Source organism: Saccoglossus kowalevskii, chromosome 21 (genome assembly GCF_978046115.1).
Source record: "Saccoglossus kowalevskii chromosome 21, keSacKowa6.1, whole genome shotgun sequence".
Classification (NCBI taxonomy): domain Eukaryota; kingdom Metazoa; phylum Hemichordata; class Enteropneusta; family Harrimaniidae; genus Saccoglossus; species Saccoglossus kowalevskii.
The window spans coordinates 15519385-15539364 of record NC_140661.1 but is presented as its reverse complement, the minus strand read 5'-3'; the positions used below and the strand labels follow the sequence as shown (position 1 = coordinate 15539364).

Here is a 19980-nt window from a genome sequence, read left to right as displayed (position 1 = left end):
AATTAGGTTGTATCGCCACTTTTAAAAAAAATCATCACGTTTTTTTCTGTGAAAATTAGTTTTCTTATCACGACCTAGTTGCCTGTATGAGTATTTAGATTGCAAATAATAGTCTAAGGTAGCCCGACTTCTACAATTTCTGAAACGATTCAATGCTTGAATGTTGAATACAACATTCCTTGTCAAACCAGGAGTTAAAATATGACCTGCCAACATAATTAGGTTTGTGCATCATATGTGTATTACAAGCATATATAATATCAACTAAATTATTTGCAGCCGTACTTGCATTTCCCTGCATAATATTATCATGGCAATCATGGCGCATCCCCTCAACGTGTTGTAAATTGATATTATTATAATACTTTGGTTTTCCCTTGGTGTCCCCACCTTAGTTTAGTAGTAGAATAATTGACACTATGCTGGAAGTCATTGACATTCGCAGAATTGGTAACATAAGCAAGAGATATAGCAAATTCAAGTGGCATATGATCAGAATCAATCCGAGCTCCAACTGTAAATACATTGAACAATGGAAACTCATTTGGAAATGACAAAACAGTCAACACTTGTCCCAAACTCTGAAATAAAAGTAAAATTTCCACTACCAGTGTTTTTATAAACTATTGATCTCATCCATATTTATTGATCTCATTATCCATCGACTCCCCTAGAGGTATATTATTATTTTGCTCTAAATCATCTATTGGCAAATACATTGTATTTAGATCAACACTATCACCATAGTTACCAGTTCTACTATTTAAGTCTCCTACAATTATGACATTACAACCAAATTTATTTATTTTTCATATGCAAATATTGAACCCTCGGGAGGCCTGTACACTGTTGCAAATACAAGTATTGTTTGATCATTGCTTATAATCCTAGACCAAACACAGTATGGATCTTTAGAAATATGCTTAATTTTAAATTGACCCGTGTTCTTTTTACGAGAAAACACCGAAATTCCACCAGAGGCTCTTCCATATTTCTTTCTTTTTTAGACCACTAACATGTAGTTGCTCATACCCTTCAATCTTAAAATCAAATATGGTACTCACCCAAGTTTCTACCAAATAAACACAGTCAAATGATTTTAAATAATCTACAAAATCATGATCAGCCAACTTTTCTATTAAGCCATTTACATTCCATACTAAAAACTTTAGTTCAGCGTCACTGCCCATGCTATTAAGGCCATGGCCAAATTCCTAGTCATTAACAGTACTTGAATTATTGGGAGCAGTAGGAGTTGGCATGGCCACTACAGATGCTCTATTGTGTGTCCCTTGCTGCTTTCGTAGTGAGTCGCTGGTTTCCAACGGCTTGATAGTTTCTGTTGCTTCATCAGTATTGTCAATTTTAATAATTATAGTTATGGAGCGAGGTGTGGTTCGCTATTTGTGGCAATACGTCAATGTAGATAAAGCAGTTGTCTTTACACGTATTTGAAGAAATGCTTTGCCGTACATTACAAAAACAAGTTCGTGTTGAACACGGTGTTCAGGCCCCCACACTCCATTACAAGATTGTATATGCGATAACGTAAGGATACAAAACGTTCAACAATTTGTTCAAATGTATGTCAATAAGTAACGTTGGCATTTTTTTAAATTGAAATACAGACCGTGATGGGCACCAATTGCATTACAACAAGTTGTTTTGAAAATATGTTAATTACATTCCAATAAGCAAGACCCTTCTAAAGGGCATTGTCCTATAACAGCAATAATGAACAATAGCGTAGCTCATTTTGTTTCCTGTTAAATGGAAAAGCAAAGCAAAAAAATGTTTTCTCCCCCCCAAAAAACTAGTGCAGCATACTGCATTTTTGTATTAATAGTTTATCCAAAATTTCTAAGCCCGGTGCACTTGGTGCACAATGTCAGTTTATATATTCAGAAAGCCAGTTGCAGGTGAAATTTCACCGTACATGGCAAACCTGAATGACGGACTAAGGAAATGCATCTGATTTGCATACCAATTGTACAAAACAAAGGGTCTCAAGTAAATTAGTGGCACGATTGGACATCTGTCTGTATAACCATGGAACATTATAGTTCCATGGTATAACGAACCTGAATAAATGCGAGTATGATACTCTAATCGGCCTACAAGCAACACCGACGAGACCCAGACGACCGAAAACTCTTTCCTTTTTTGACAATTTACAACTATTAATATAGTACTGGTTGTACGCTAAATTTACTATAGCATTAGCGATTTCCTTGAAACCCCAGTTAGATTCGAAGGCAGAGAAAAGAAAAGGTACAAGTCCATTGTGAATAAACTCGTATTGTGCAACAGAGACGGTAAATAAGCTACCCTTTCTTATCATCAGGCTGTGTTTACTTGTACGCCATCACTTAGCACCTTGAATTTGAATAACCACGCCCCCACAATTCTGCTCGTGACGCCTCGCGAAAGCCTTCAATATGTAATTTTATTGCACGTTTACGGAAACTTTTTACTGGGCACTTGAAAATTTCATGTTTCAACATTTTGTCCGCTTGTCATTTGCTAAAAAACTGGAGTTGATATTTGTGCGAGCCCCCCTCACGTGTAATTGCATCCCAAAATTGGAGGGACTGTACACATCTATCCCTTCATTTAATGGAATATTCAGAGGTACCACGCCCATTGAGATCTCGTATCGAAGTTGCAATCTCACCGTGTGGCACTGTAACCCACCAAACAATTAACACGAGTCCCCTTTGTCAAACATCAACTCACGCGGGAATTGCTTTTATTTATTAATCACAGAGTTGTATGGGAATTCATGCGTTCCCACCGATATTTACAGCACTACATTCATAAAAATAAAACATCAACAGACCAAACAATTAACTTGCCGCCATAACTTTATTTTGGGAACGAATTACAACATATAAATATACAATGATAGTATTGGCGAGATTGAAAACAAGGACGGTTCATGCAGGTTACCACGTCGTGTACATGCAAAGGACGCAGCCGAAGCTCAGTTTGTGACGTCATCCAGCGCCGGATGTTCCAATGGCGGGAAATTTGTCACCTGACATCAGTAATAGAATGTCGTACATGTACATTATAATTCAAGTTGAAACGGGGAATTGGATGAATGACGTTCATTGACTGATGTTCACCTATTTGTACAAAATGCACAAAGCGGCAGAATCAGAACTTTTCACGAAAAATCTTGCAAGATTTTAGATATATGTTACAAAAAGCAAGCCCCTTTGGGAATTCAAGCGAAACAAAAGGCGTTCGCGTAATAGAAGTTGTCCAAATGTTGAATTGGATGGAAAACCGCCAAACAAACTTCAAACTCATTGACACGCCAGCCTCGTTCAATTGACTCCGCTATCGTCAGCAGCTTTGTTGTCTGCTATCCTTTGAAAGTATCCGTGTGTACATTTCCGCTCCCATTGTGCTGACGACTTGAAAGACTTTTCATTCGATTCGAACTTAAATAAAATGTCCCCCAGGCAGACACCAGTGTTCGATCCAGGTCCATCCACCGTTCTGGCGGCGCTTTACGACCTAGAATTTAAAGTTAGATCACGATGTATGGAAATGGAGGGGGTGTTCCTTTATTATCAACACAGGGGTACAGGTACAGTTCACGTGAAAAACTAAACGTATAAATCATTAGGCTCAATGTATAAATTAAATGTCTTAGTGTGTAAAGAACTATCCCCACCATTTTCCCGTACACACTTTTCAAACCAAAATATCATAACGCGGCAAAGAATAATACATTTAAATAGTTAGCCAAAATACGCATCTCATCGGAATAGATGACACATCAGGCAAAGGCTAATTCAACCATTCCCATACTGCCTCACTAAAATGGCGACGCCATCGCAAATTTGCGTTCATATAGTCCCGCCCATACTAACATTCCTTCTACGCACATCGCAACATACTGAGAAGGCACCAAGCCATGAAATATGCATGTACACATACGAAGCTATATTTGATTCTGGGTACCAGTAAACCAACGAAAAGGCAATATAAAACAAATGCAAAATAGGAAATATGTGATTGAACCAGTGACACGTGCTTGGCGAATTTGGGATCAAAAAACGTTTAAGAATACATTTAGACAAGAATTACCACGTGTTCATATGTCAATGGATAAATTAATAAAAACGCGTGTATACTAACATATTATTCTGCACAATTTCTACAATGATGCATACATACACTGTCGAGGTCATTACGCCATGTGCTTTCGTCATTTGAATCGAAGACTCCTACTTGTAAAGCACCCTCTCAGTTTGTGCTGGGCTGATTAGTGTAAACCACAAGCCCTTATCAGTTCTCCGTCCAGCTTCCCATGTCGGGCTGGACGCGGGAATGATAAGGAGTTGAGGAAAACGTCATCTTCTATCCGTCCCTCTCCTATTTTGAAGATATCTACGTGAACCAACCCCACGACAACGTGGCATGACACAGTGACCAAAAATGACCAACCTAAGGAGACTATACTTAATGAAGTGCAAGCGGATATTGCAGGGTTTCACACCCTGAATGGACAAGAAACCAGACCGAGGCTAGATCTCTCGCAAGATAATGCCAACAGAAACGGAACAAAGCACATGAATTACGTCCTAAACAAAAAAATAACTTCCCCATCGAAATTTATAAAATCGCCCTTCCAGCTCAATAAACGATCATACATTGAGTAAGCTTGTTGTAAACGCACGCATGATACAGACAAATTCCACACAACAAAAACACAGCCGCCATGCCCCAATTCGTAAAGCAACGTCTATAGAATCAACACCAGCGATCGGTATAATAGACCTTCCCAAACTACGTACTATGATCACATGCATTCACAGACTGGGCAACTATCGATATTGTTAGATCATATACTACCTGGTTAAGGTTCCCTGCGATTTAACTACACCAAACCATTTTTGTCCTGCTAAAAATAAAACGATTAAAACCATGCTGCAATAACAAATGTGGCGATGCGGAAGTTTCGGTTCTCGGTTCACGGGCTTAGCTTCTCGACATAGACGTTAGCATACACATAGAAGTGGTACTCGTTCGTCATCCGGCGCTGTTTTATGGGCTGTGTTTGTACGATGTGTAGTTCTGCATACCTGTTAATGCTAGGTGATGGAGATATGTCCACTTTAAAGGGTCCTTTCGTGCTAGTCACACAGCGACATTATCTTGATGGACTATTGAACCCAGCCAACCCCGGACGGTGTTAAAAATTCCTAGACCAAATGAACAACTTAATCTCGCGGCCCGCCATGGAGTCGAGTGCATTGTAAAAATAGCCAAGTTGTTTGAATAATAATGGAGGAAAATTAAATACCATTCTATAGTAACAAGCGTCTACCAAAAGTCTTCGCAAACAAACAACATGCAAATATACAATAAAGATAGAAATGTGTTACATGCATACACTGTGCTGGAAAATACAAAAGTGAATTAAGTATGGGGACGGGAGAACTGAAGAGAGCAAAATTCTCGAAGAGAGCGTGGTCAGCAGAACTTGATTCCAGAGGGGTTGGGCGTGATGGTTGGTAGACATATTTCACATCACTCGACACTCCACAGTCGTCCATCTAAAGTGTGCTGATAAGCGACGATTAGACTGAAGGCAGCTGAACGAATGAGATTCCAAACTTCTACTTGGTTAGCTGGTTTCATCGCGCGGAATAAGACACTAGAGTAGTTCCAACAGTCGGCGCTCATTGATTAAAATATCCGATCCGCCCTGTTGCACTCTTTCAGCTAGGCCATTGTCCCGGTCTGTTTTTTTTCAGTTATATGTGAGATGGTTCTAACCAGTATGGTGCATCAATCGTGACAGCATTTTGAAGGCTGGCCGGACAGCGGTCGTCTTGTGAGTAATTTCATTCAGAACGCGTCTTGTTTCATTACTGAGTCATGTTTCAATACATATCCCTCGCTGCTTGAACGACCAGAGTTGAGGCACCTCGTATGTTCTACGGCGACTAAAGTTGAAAAGTCGGAACTTCTATTCACGCCCTTCACTGCACACCGGACTTTCGGCGTTTTGTACCGCCCATGACTTCCATGGTTCCACCCAGTGCCGGAGAACTGGCTGTAATTTGCTGATCCGTATTTGCATACAAATTTACATAATACATTCAGACACTGATTTGCCAAGTTTATCTTTTCACGTCCTTCCCTGCCTCGCCATTACGTTGCCAGGGTGATCGGTGACCTTTACCGCAAACTGGCGCAAAAAAAACAGCATCTACAATGAAAGAGAACATTCAGAACAGACTTTGAACAATCAGACTATTGTCTAAAGCAAACATACCGTCCTTGTTTTTCTTTCATTCATGCATACCTTTTTTTGAAATCAAGGTATGTAAAGGGCAATTCTGACACATCTTACAGTTCACTCTGGCACACGCATCACGATATGAATGGCAACCATGCACACATGAGAATATTAATTCATTCAAATAAAATTGAAAACTAATTATCAACAGACTTATAATATTTGTCCAGTTTTCAGATCGGAATGTGCTGTCATAACAACATAATTACAGAACGCAAAGCATAGTAGAAAAATTCGACGATTAAAGATATGAAAAGTAAATAACTTAAACTTTGCAATCCACACCTGTTTGGCACTAAAAACAAGTCATACAAGTGATCTATGAACCAAGGTATATCAACATACCACAGTGGAAATCATAAATAAAATGGTTAAGCAGGTGTATCTATGGAAAAGTTCACCACGTCTAGGAATGCTCGGCCAGTGGCGACTGTTGTTTTAAGTTTTATACGAGACTATATGAATTACGACGATCCTCTAATTTTGTCTCATCGCCATGGTGACTTGTACATCTGTCGAATGACATTTCACAGGACCTATACAGTATAATATTAAATATAAAGTCAACATTACGAACTGCGTCAATGGGGCTAGCGACTATCTATAGGTTTCAGAAGAAAAACAACTTTCAAATGGAGAGAAAGGCGTCAGTGGAACTCACCTGTACGTGAAGCTGTCGCAAAATACCCTGGGATTTGCAATGTTGGTTTTGGGCTATAGCCAATTGACTTTTTGACATGCATATTGCATGTACGAACTCGAAAAACGTATGTCCAAATGATAGAGATACTATCAACTTATACGAGACCTGTCAACGATGGAACTCGTTCAACCAATCACTTCGCGGGGGTTACGGATTGCCCTGCCCCAGGGAAAAGAGGAAGTTAAAACAATTGCAACTATTTAGAGGGCATCCTAGGCCATGTCGTTTGGAAATAAATTCGTCGTCCTCAAAAAAAAAAAAAAAAAAAAAAAAAAGAGGCGGTGCTGGCAAATTGTCCCCTCAATGACGACCGGAAGAAATAGTGATTTATTAACCATGTCGAAATATATGTAAACAGATACAACCATCTTTCGGTTTACTCGTGCAAATATCGGGGCCCGTAAAGATGCGATAAACACCAATGGGGTTGAATTGTTGCTACTTAATGGCGCTTCTCCAAAACACCCCTTAGATAAAAGATTGTGGTGATACAAACTTAGCCGTGGCGTGACAAATTACACAGGTTAAGAGGCGCCTGCATTTTTTTCATAAACAACGCCAATGTTAGTCGAATTCTAGGAATTTACACTATATACATAATGACCCTTGCTTTGAACGACGACTTTCGTCAGATCGACCATATATTCAGGGACTGTGGATTCATGCACCCCATTCACGCTCACGATGGCCAGCGCGCGTGTGTGTAAGTGTGCGTGTGCGTGGAGGGGGGGGGGAGTGATTTGAAGCTCGTAGAAAAGTAGAAAAAACGACCTCTGAATGACATAGCGTGTGATACGTGCACAGGAAATAAAACTCACCTCAGGGGTGTCCGAATGATTTACCTCGGAAGAAAACGGCAAGCGTGCCTACAATAGAGGGGCCTGGAGCTATAGCATACCTGTTCTTCCGTCGGAATATTGGGAATTAATGTCCCTAACTCAAGTCTGCGCGATCCAAAACACGTATGTGCCTAGCTTGACAACATCATTTAGGCATATCTACAGTTACTGATTTTGAACAATCACAATACTCGAACAGTGTGGCCAACGGGCAACACTTTTTAAATGCAACCCAACGAACTGACCTTTTACCTGTTGACAGACATATCACGCTGAGAGTTACACGAGTTCGTTTGAATACGAGGCACGTTTTTACAATTAGACTCCGTTGAGGGCGGTATTGCACATTCAACGACCGACTCCGAATCGTTGAATTTAGCTCGTGTATTTTTGTGTTTCCACCATTTTCCATGTGATCGACCAGGCGATCTATATTCAACAACTGAAACATAGAAGTTTATCGAAAGGACACCCACAACTGCGATGTGAAACACACAATTATCACATCCGGGTATCGGTTTGTACAGCAAGCGACCGTAAATTGAATGTAATTGAAAGAAATTATCTATCGAATTTCAAAATCTAGCAGTAATAATGTACAACTCTACTCAAAGGTAAATATAATATAATTCACTTTAAATATGTCCGACATTACATTCACGGGGAAGAAAATTTATGTAAAATATGGGGTGATAGTGGGATGTTTTGTTTTATCACCGTTTTCTATGCAAATGATATTACTCAACGGAACCTATTCTCTGGATACCCACAAAAAGGATTACAAAATTTAAGAAACTCGTTTGCAAACGGAAACACTGCTAAAGTGTCATTTTATACATGTTATTTGTCTCAAACCAAAAAAAAATCCTACTATTGACTAGTACCAAAATGATTACAGACCGCGTGTTGACGCAAAATGGTGCCACTGCTATATACGCTAAAATACTCATGTCAAAAAGCGAGTGCAGTAGCTAAAAAACCCAAAAACAAGCACGTGAGACTGTCTCATGACGTACATTTTATTATCGTGGGGATATCAATTATTCCCATTACTGATGTAGCGCCCCTCCTCTATGATTGAGCCAGTACGATTGGCAGATCATATCAGTGTACTATATTGTACCAGAATAAACAAGAACTCATCCTCCATCTGTGTGACCTCTAACACATTGAAAGCCAAAAAGTCAACTGTTGCCACCTTTCATAATTAAAGAAAGATTAGAAACAAATAGCAAAATGTTGCTCAATTTTTTTGGCGGGAAATGATGTCGGTTTTATAAAGCAATTGAAAATGTATTTGTTTTCTTATTCTGAATAATAGTATTTGTTAACGACCAAAATAAGAGGAAAAAAAAACGATGCATTGCGAATTGATGTAATATAACGCTCCAGTTGTTACTGTAACCAGATATCGAAAGAGTCGTCCTATTTGACCTCACTATCAGTACAGTTCGTACACAATGCCATGGCAACTGAGACAGGAACAAGGACATCCATATGCTAACAAACTAATTGGAAGGTAATTCGATCCGTTTGTTGATAATTTATACAACACTAAAACAATTCAGAATTAAATAAAAATTGAAACCGTAACATGGCCAACGGGGGCAATTATTATACCATGCAAGTCACCGGTGGGGCTCCGGTTTCGACACTGGGCTTCCCTCCCAAACGAGTCAATTATACTGATTGTCAGTGAATGGATTATGTATATCTGCTTCGATCGGATCGAACGAGTCTAACTGGAAATTGTAGGGCGTTAGTGCGTTTGTAAACGTATGCACTTACAGTTAGTGCCATGAATATATCAAAACTGTGTTATCCCACTGGAACAGCTGCTACGTAGAGATAAGTGAAATCTGAGAACGTAACAGGTTACATTATTCCCAATAACAAAGGTCAGTAGTATACACGTACCCATATACCGGTAGTATACGTCATACTAGAATTCTGGCCACCCACCCTGACCAACACAGGATAACATGGGTGGTGTGGAGATCTGGGATATGGTGATTTACCGAGTATCACCATCGACGGCGTGTTATGTAAGGTATTTTATTATATATGGTCACTTTTGTCTAAATTATCAAAATTACAAAGAAATTAATCTAAGCATTACGGGAGAAACCAGATGGGGTGGCGGTGGCGGTTGGTACCAGTAGTTTGTTAGGAGTTAGTATCATGGCGGTGTAAATGCATTGCAAATGTATCGAATACGCACCCCCGGTAATGTAATGGACTGTATAGTCGAGCATTGTATAACAGACGATACGGTAATTCCAATCATATTATACATGCCACGCATAGCATATGTACGATTACAATCCATTATCACGTGACATACTTAGAGTTCTACTGAAATAGGTCACGCCAGTGGTGATGATTGTGGAGTTGTAGGTGCCAGTTTTTAATTTCCCTGGTATTTCACATTTTTACGTCCATCTATGTATGGGTGACTATATATTTAAAGGTTGAGGTAGTTACAAAGACAAAACACACAAATCTGAATACAGTGGCATTCATCATTGCATATGGAGGTAGGAGGAATAAAGAGGTATGAAATACAACACACTTAGTACGTATTTGACAGCTCGTGCCTACCCGTACGTGTGATCGCAAACCTCAACTTGGGCACAGACTGGTGCAACGTGATGGCGGCGCCGCTCATGCGCAGAAACACCAGCTTAATCAGCATGAAAAACCGATAAGAGGCGACGGCCTAAACTGTGTCCACGATACGGAGATTAGTGGTCGTGGACTACAATGTACTGGAGAAATATGCCAATACCATAGATTAAAGTTAAATACGAGTGTAAATTAAACACTGAGTACACACTATCAAATTTAATTTGTTGACCTTTTCTATCCTTATCGTGTCGATTTCAAATTTCCTCTCTCTCTTTTCACATTGACTAACAGACAACTACACAAATAATATATATATAGTACGCTTCATCCGGTGAATACTGATGCATTTGACGAGTATGGATGTGAAGCTAATATGAATTATACTCCAAGTATATGAAGGATTCAAATAGAAACGGACACCGTTGTGATTTATTACCTCAGCGTTAAAAGCCTGGTATATTTCGACCAGCTTCACGTGCGGTGATGATTCGCAATTAAACTTGAGGTAATTCAATGGATTCTGCGTACAGCGACGAGAATGAACGGTAATCGGCATGGAAGCGCCGAGGTTAAATATTACGCCTGTTAATATACACAGCGGTTCAACAATAGCAGAGTACCATGTGCTGCCCATTCCCCAAGCTGACGCCCTATAAAACCGAACAAAATGGGCATTTCGCGTTTTTTTTCTAACTCTGCGAAAGCGAGTGTAAATGGACAACTATGAGAACATTATCGTCATCGATCTAATATCAATATAGCGTACAATTCACATACTGTAATTATAAGGATAAAATCGGGCACATATTTACCGAGTCAAAACCCCATCCAGAGCCTCTTCCGTACCGCACCATCCGTCACGTCATGAGAGCAAAGGGAAATGCTAATGCGCATGCGCGGCTTACTGAAGGTCGTCTATGTGACCTTATTACTGAGTTCTAGATATCCTGCCGCACCGTTTTCTCGCGGAATTGATAAGGTAGTTCTCGCTGCTGGAATCGGTTGACCTACAAAAATAAAGACATGAAAAAAGTCACTGATGTGATTCTACGTTTAATGGCGACTACTCGTCTGGGTTACACCTAATACAAACGACAAATAGATGCAGTTAGCACGATAAAATGCCGACAGACATAACACGGTTGATATATTTTCTTCCACAAAACAGTATTTTCTTCTACATTGCCGTGCGCGATATATTAGAAATTAACTCAAGATAAAGTACCTCACATATCGCAGGGTGGCAATTAAATAAAACTAAATTAGCTTACAATAAGGCAGCTCACACTGTGTTCTGCCTCGCTCTGGAACAGTAATTACATTTGGCGACATTCCTGTTAATTACAAGCCGTTACATACAGCCTTATTTTAATAGTATAATTCAAATTTCTAATGACAAATCCCACACAATTACGCAGTGTAAAAATTATGATTAATTATATACACTCGCGCTTACTAATTAGAGATTGTAACTCAATGATGTTCGCGCATGCGCACATCGATACTGGGATCTTCAAATATGTACGAGTGGCTACTGAATAAGTTCTTATTAAACGTGAAAACCCTCGAAAAGTACAATCGCATTTCGAGCAGGCCACTTGAGTCAAATATCGTGAAGGTATTTATTGAAAAGAAGAAATAAGGTCAATGAAGTTTTCTCTTTCTTCAAACTGCCACTAGTTAAATTGATACTAGATTAGAACTTAGCCGTCATGATATCAGTCAAAAGTCAAAGCAGCAAATGAAATTGTACGTTTTGTAACATTATACCGGTTGGTAATTACGCAATGTGACAAGATGGTATATTTTCTTTGGGCACCTTGCATTAATTTTTTACGAACGTTATAATGAATAATTGATAGCGCTACAATATGCATAGATATTGTTTTTGACAGACATCATGCTCACGATTGTGAAATGTTTACAAATAATCAGTATCCGAAACAAATATCGGTATGTTAGAACATTCGAGAAAGAGAATTAAAATCACGCAACAGCAACCACTGCGAGTCGCAAAAAGGTGCTGTATATGTAAGTGCGTAAGCATCACGTCCAATAAAGAATTTTAGTTCCAGTCGACTGTATTTATACAAAATACACAATGCATGTCAGTTTAGAATATTATACTGACTGTGCGCTGATTTGTTTCAACGTACCATGAACGTACTGTGATAGATGAACTGTGGTAGAGCTAAGGCAAGATTATATGTATGTATAGAGGGACTGTGGTATATTATTATGACATTGTACAGTACATGACTAGATTCGTCAATTGGTATCGATTGAAAAAGTACACAAAAGACAGAAATGTATGGTCAACCGAAACATTGCCTATCTTACGAGTATGAACCATTCAACGAGTCAGTGCCTTCAAGTTCGTGCGCATTGCCTATAGGCGGCCACCATATTTACGCCTGGTGTGAATGCAAAATCGCGAGATCCTTATCTTTACAATTACCGGCACAACTTACACGTGAACATGGTAATTAAATATTGTGGGAGGGCAACTTAATGCCCGGATGATACAAACCATGCAAATGCATTGATTTCCCTATGGAATATTTGTACCCGGATGTACAAGCTCTGACATTCGCGCCACGTTATTTCAAGAAAGGATTGAAATCATGCACGACAAAAATACATTTCTGAGATGTCAACAATCTCTTTCTGTAGATAAACAGGACGCCTTATCATATTCTATAAATAGCCCGCATCTGCTGGGTTTTTATTTACAGTGCGGCGTGTGCATTATTCGTGGATTGTATCAGTTTTAGTGAGTAGACATAACCTTGAATTTATGTTGCTGTCCTGCGTGAACCTCCAAGGTCAAATCTCTTAGTGATTCGATGCACTGCACACGTGACTCGCATTAGCAAACTGTTCACTTGCATGAGAAGTGGACAGATTTTAATAATGTTGATTCCAACAGCACTTTATATTCATCTTGAACATGAACTAGTCGTTAATTACAATATACTGATAACCGAATAAAAAACCTCGAAGAAGTATCATAACTCGTTCACGTTCACAGTAATGGGAATGTCTAGCTAAACGTTGAGGGCGATGTGTATATACTAGTAATTTGCGAATCAGAATTATGCATTATACTAGTAGTTGACGAGAGCCCAACATTACCGGGAATTCCGAACCCCTCAACTCGGCATCTTTTATACATATTACTCCTCCATCGAAGATTCTGAAATTATGTAACTGATCTCATAATCATAGTGACCAGGAGCGAGGATGTCAGCGAGACGTTATCTGCAAGTGGGACCCTGCATCCGTCATGATAGCATGACTACATACACATGTATAGCAATAATCTACAGGCCATGGGCTCTGAAATTGATGTGGTCGGTCGGATGAATGGCCAGGAACGTGCTAGTTCCTAGCATTTCACTTATCACCACTGTTAAACCCGATTAAACAGTTTGTCTTTCGTTCATGGACTCAGCGCCGCGATAATGTATCCAACACGGCAAAGAATTTTTATTTAAATTACTATTTTATGTCATTCCAATATCAGCAGATGCGTGAATAATGCATCATCCTTATAAAATCACGCCCTCTGGCGACAGGGAGCTTATGTGACGTCAAAATTACGTGTTAGTATATAGTATAACTTTGTTTGGTTGTGTCGTTGGACATCTAGAATAAAGAAAATGTTCACGAAAACTGATACTCATCGATGGAGCACAGATCAAAGCGATGTTCACGTTTTTAACGGCCTTCGTGTCACCAGTTTACGTCAGAGATGCGCCTCGTCGCTAGAGGGCGCCACGATGTTCAAACAGTAATTCCATACAGTGATAGACTGGTAAGCAACAGTAGTAAACGAAGCCTGTTCTCCGACGTTCGCAATTATAGGGGATTTCGTTTAATATACAAATTCACTCACTGGAAAATAAATAATCGACGTCGTGTTCACATAATAGGGATGTCGTATTTACATGAAATATACATGCACTAACTGATTACCTCGCAAAAAGTTTAACTTGATCAAACGGCGGAGATGTTCAACATGTAGGGTCACTGATGAAATTATTATTTTGAAATTCTGTCAGATCCCTGTCTCCGTGACTATAACAGAGACTGTTGTACTCCACGAAACGACCATGTTTCTTAATCATTTTAGATACTCGCATGCGCGAACGTTAAGCGAAATATTATTCACTGATTATCAACCGATTGTGAATTTCACTGAAGTAGGTCTCATTCGTCACTAACCAACTCACTATTCCCATTCATCATTTTCTGACATGCCATTAACTGCACATTTCCGTGAAATTAGGTCAGTGACCCAGGGTTATTCTATTACAATGTGAATTTCAACGTCAGTCACGGTAATGCATCACTGTATAAGAATGTCACAGTGCTCCCGAAACGCGTACTAGTAATTTGGGTGTCTTCACAACAACTTTGCCAGGTTGCCAATTCTATCGTTCAAAGGAACAAACCGGTGAGAACGTACTCCCGTGACAAATTGGAAACAGCAATGTGATTGGATACCGCTTAGTTTGGCAGCTGAATCCCTTGCCACCATTAATACTAAGCTAGAGAAATTGATAAGTAACTCTGACGATCAATGACGTCATGCTTGGGTGGGCGAATCCTTGCATAGTAGTATGGAATATTGCAAAAAAAATGATCGCCAATATTTTTCCGTAACGATTCTTGTGCTCGGAAAATGAGAATTATACGAGCGCAGGATTCAGCAAATAATCAAGTATCGGCGATTCAGTGCATCGAGGGTAATAATACTGAAACGCTTCTCTCGGCTAATAGCGTTATGAAAAACCCCAATAATGTGAATCCACTTTGTCGGAACGTCCAAACGATGTTGACAATTACCGATCTTGCTGCTAAGTAGCCACAGCTAAGTCGCGATCATCATCACTAACGTTTCAAACCCCGGGAGTTCCCATCACCATCACGTATACTATTATCAATCACTTGTTATCAGACATAATAGAAACGCAACAGTATTTACTCTTAAATTCAAGAGCTGTTTCAGGGATGTCTTCAGTATGCACTATTCCTAGATCTTTAAGTCGTTATTCATTCACAGATAGTTTACACTAACATGGCAATATTTTATCAAAAGAAAATCCGACTTCCATGTTTCGTGGGGATGTGAAAACAAAATGGGGGAAGAAAGGCGGAAAAGAGGAAATGAGTAATTTCAGTTGAAAGTTCCTCTTTCTGTATACATGCACCAAGATTTATCCAAGCTAGGAACTACACCCAGATCGTAACAACGAAATCAATAAAATATATCATGGGTATAGTCCTGAAGTACCGGGTGAAAAACACCTGTGATTAGCTGCACAAATTGTGATGGGATTCACTCTTACAGAAAACAGAGACACATGGGCACAGGGGGGGTGCGGATATGTTGTGTTCTTACCTTTAGTGAACGAATGCGAAGTGAGTCACTCTTGTCACAATCAGTTATTGAGCGATTGTTAAAAGCATGTTCCCCATGTTGTCATAAAAATACATCTCCAAGTCTACATACTCTTCAAAATGTTGCAGATGATGGATCGGTCGTCCTGAAAGTAAACACGAACATATGCATCATCGGAATGCCCATGATAAATCAGTTTTCCTGATGTGGTTCGATAACAAAATCGACTGCTGTATGTTTAAGTTGGAAGGTGAGGAAGAATACGAAATCAATTACCGGTATATTTCATATTAGTGCACCATCCGGGGACAAGTCGTTGTGGAATGGTAGGGCTAGTCACTGGCGCCCTGGGACTGAGTCACGGTTAAATGATCAATGTAGCATACATGCAATACTGTTATTAACAGTGATAAAATGTTGGCGTAGCGGTAAAGGAGAAAGATAAACAAGGTCCACCATAGCGTCAGATTGTAAATTCAAGTTAAACACAGTCAGGCTACACAAGAACACGCACACGTTTGGTCCGTACAAGTCAGAGTCGAATGTGTAATACCCTGGTTCCTTTATTACTGCGGAAATTAGTACCCGTGTAAAGAAAGATAATCTGTGAACATAAGGCCATCGATCACGTGGGTTCTGTAAATCGAGTGTTGATTGGTTGAATGAAACCACGTGGCAATAGAGCTGCGCGGTGATTTGTCGACACATACCACGTGCCTTCGAGTTATTTTAGGCTCCTAACAAAAATATAATCCTCGTCAAATTTTGCTTTCAGGCAAACATAATTCAAGGATAATTGACGAACTTTTGTCGTGTAAAGGTCAAATGATAATTACCAAATCTGTAACGAAACGAGGCCCCAATTCATTCTGCCCTTGTTCAAAACCTTAGGTTTCCGATAAACTGAAATTGGACGAACCATGGACTGTACTGTCGCTATTTTTGTGCGTTGTTTTCAGCGCTGTATTGACTTCTGGTTCCCAGAATAATTAGACAGTAAATAACACCGCGGCCACCTTTCTCGCTTTCGAATACATAATAAAAACGTTGCTATGGTATGTTAACATACTTTGAGCAAATATCTGGATCGCAGGGAATTTTTAATTAAATTTTTAGTTTTATTGATTTATTTCTGCTTTGAATATTTTATCATTTCGGTTAATTAATATTCAGATGTGACATCCGCTACTGCACGAGTTTGTATTTGACAAACCTGACAAATACATTAAATCTTGCCTGTGTTGGTCGTATTTCCATGGAAGTTCCCCTATAATGAGACGTATAGCGACACCTTCCGGGTCAAAGGTTCGCCATTTTCACTGTTATATCGAAATCAGCTCAGTTCGACTTGGTGATAAGCAAACAGAGACCCACTCCCGTCTAATTGTGCACCAAAATAAAGGATTTCTTTTAATTTGTGTTTTTGATTCGAGTGTGGTCCACGAGTGTCAGTAAAGGGTTCAGTTTTTATACACACAATGTTAAGCACCTTCTCACCCGCGACGAATTACATTACTGCGTGATCTGATGAAACGGATGGCGGCTCATTCCGGGGTTTAATGTGCGTGAGTACGTCCCTTGGCATCATTAACAACGGATTGCCAGCTCCTCAATGAGGAACACATGTGAATACACATCATTGAAGAAGTCGATTTTCGAACAAAAGAACGACAAGCAAACCCATTCCACGCACACCTAGTAAATCAATAAAACCAGCCAACGTGACATAATGCACTGCACATAGAAATATGAGGGAACTACAATACTGAAAGTGATAGAGTGGAAACTGCGTTTGACACATCTGACAAGGTTCGCCCTCTTCAAAACAATCTAGTTTCTAAAATTCAGAGGTAGACTGCCTTGAGTGGCACGGAATACACACGTACGTTTGATATGTGTTACAATAAACGGGAGGTCACTTCGATGTACAGAAGCAATCGGGGTAACCAATAAGGAGGGAAGAAGTCTTTATTTTACCTACCAGTTATTTGTATCCGACACAATATTATAGAATTTTTTTTCAGAAAACATTCATTTCTCGTGCCTAAATGAATATTTTTTAATTGTTACAATGGGGTCTCCTTCTATATTAGCGATAAATTGCATTTTCAGCGAGACGCCGTCGCGTAGCGCCCACAACGACGACTTTTGGCTCATCCATATAACGAAGTTAGAACGCCTGGTTGCGCCGGAAAATTGTAAGTTTGACTAGCGATTGAAAGCGACAGCCATGATGTCCGGTTCAGCCATCGAATATAAAGAGATGTGACAGCTAGTCAAGGAAGTAAATAGAACAAGATTGAATGCTCTTCCTATGTACGATGATATGAAATGGGGCGACTCGCACACATATACAATTCATCCTGCACCCGGATTCGCGCGAGATAATCAAAAATAAACAAATTTGAAGGGTTGTTATGTCTGCAATTTTAATGACAGTAATTTATTTGACGCGAGACTAATTTCATGAAAATTTGTGGTTAGATCCCCGAGTCGAATAGCAGGCCAATATTGAAATGCAAACATCATCGCGGGCAGGTGAACATTTATTTTACCATTAGGCACACGATTAATGTCTACCCATTTGTCCGCTGGTTAATTTCGAAAACAGCTATATCACTAACTGATATATGTATCGTATAGGCACGCTTGCTTCGTTATACATGCCTCAAAGTATAGCCCGGGGTAGGGAGACGATTGGGCACCGCCTCTTGTTACAATTTAACTGAAATTACATTCAAAATGGCGGAGTACCAGCGGAATTTTAATCCCAATATGGGAAAACGCCCGTTTTCTCGATAAATATAGAGGATTAGGGAGTATTACCGGCTACTGAGATCCAGATAGTACAGAGCCTGAAAATAGTTGATGGCAGGGGTTTGTACGCTAATAGATATTTAGGGACCTATCAATACAATACGATGTTAATATATCAAACACGAAGCTTTTAATCCGGGTTGAGCCGATATCGATAACCTCGGTGTTATTTGTGGAAAACAGGCGAATTTATCTAAAAATTGTACTTTACAAAAAATACAATTATTTCAATATTTTTAACAAAATTAAATGTAATGTCGAGTAACTCAGTAACGATCCTAAGCTATTCAAAACCAACTTAACAACTCGATAATTTTTCTTATTCTTATCAAGAGTAGAAAAAATATATTTATTTTAAATTTAAGGGACGGACTCAGATATATGAATGAGAAAGATCTCGACTTACATTGACTGATTTTTGAAATCTTGGGGCCCGAGACAAACATCACTCGCGGCTTGTAGACTTCGTCACCGTGACGGCGGAAACACAATTGAAATATCGGGTCTCATATTCGTCAGTTAAAATAAAATGAGCACTATTCTAAATTTCAAGATAAACAATTATCGTATTTTTTTTATACTATTATAAACCAAATAAAATACAGACAGATGGTTCAGTGCGCCGCGTTCATTCTGGGGATTCATTTAAATACATCGAGTGACGGAGTCATGATAGAATTTTTGTGCGAAATGAAAATAAAACAACTAGCATCACATTTTAAATTATTCAACAAACAAAACATATTTACCTGTAAGTACAAAAGTGACCCTTTAGTGTACTATGTCGCATGTTTGGGTGCCGTGGCCGCCGAGAAACTCGGCCAAGTGAGTACTCGCAGTTGTGGAACAGCAAACGAATGAACTCAGCGTGCGGATCACGTGACTAACCTCGTTCCAGAAAAAAACTATATATATAAATGAATTAATTCCTCAAATTCCGCGATCAGGTGTTGGCGGTCGATTGCTCTTCGATTCCGATGCTTGTGTAGAATAATTCATGTTTCGTAAAAGTATAAAACACACAAGCACACAAATTTTATACTCAAATTTATTTGTCGCAGATGTTCAGAATCACGATCTCAAATTCGTACCATTTACGACTGAATGATTCTCTGGGGGCCGGTATAGGTATGGTGACGTCAGTGTAACACGAGAGACAGCATGTCATGTCATGTTGAATCGGAGTTTATATATATATATATATATATATATTCATGACATTTATTCAAACACAAAAACAGTTATACACGGCATTTCAATGGAA

The 19980-nt window shown here is 39.3% G+C and overlaps 2 long non-coding RNA genes and 1 other non-coding gene across 3 annotated transcripts; all 3 read right to left on the bottom strand.

Moving 5' to 3' along the window:
* Positions 1-2846: 2846 nt before the first annotated feature.
* On the bottom strand, positions 2847-5161 carry LOC144342880 (uncharacterized). The gene is made up of 2 exons (XR_014928004.1): positions 4153-5161; positions 2847-3525 (listed from the first exon to the last, which is right to left on the bottom strand). It is a non-coding gene; the product is annotated as an uncharacterized LOC144342880 (long non-coding RNA).
* On the bottom strand, positions 4277-4377 carry Mir184 (microRNA mir-184). The gene has a single exon (NR_037547.1). It is a non-coding gene; the product is annotated as a microRNA mir-184 (primary transcript).
* Positions 5162-11456: 6295 nt separating the features above from the next.
* On the bottom strand, positions 11457-19568 carry LOC146729659 (uncharacterized). The gene is made up of 3 exons (XR_014928061.1): positions 19466-19568; positions 15900-16044; positions 11457-11499 (listed from the first exon to the last, which is right to left on the bottom strand). It is a non-coding gene; the product is annotated as an uncharacterized LOC146729659 (long non-coding RNA).
* Between the last annotated feature and the right edge of the window lie 412 nt (positions 19569-19980).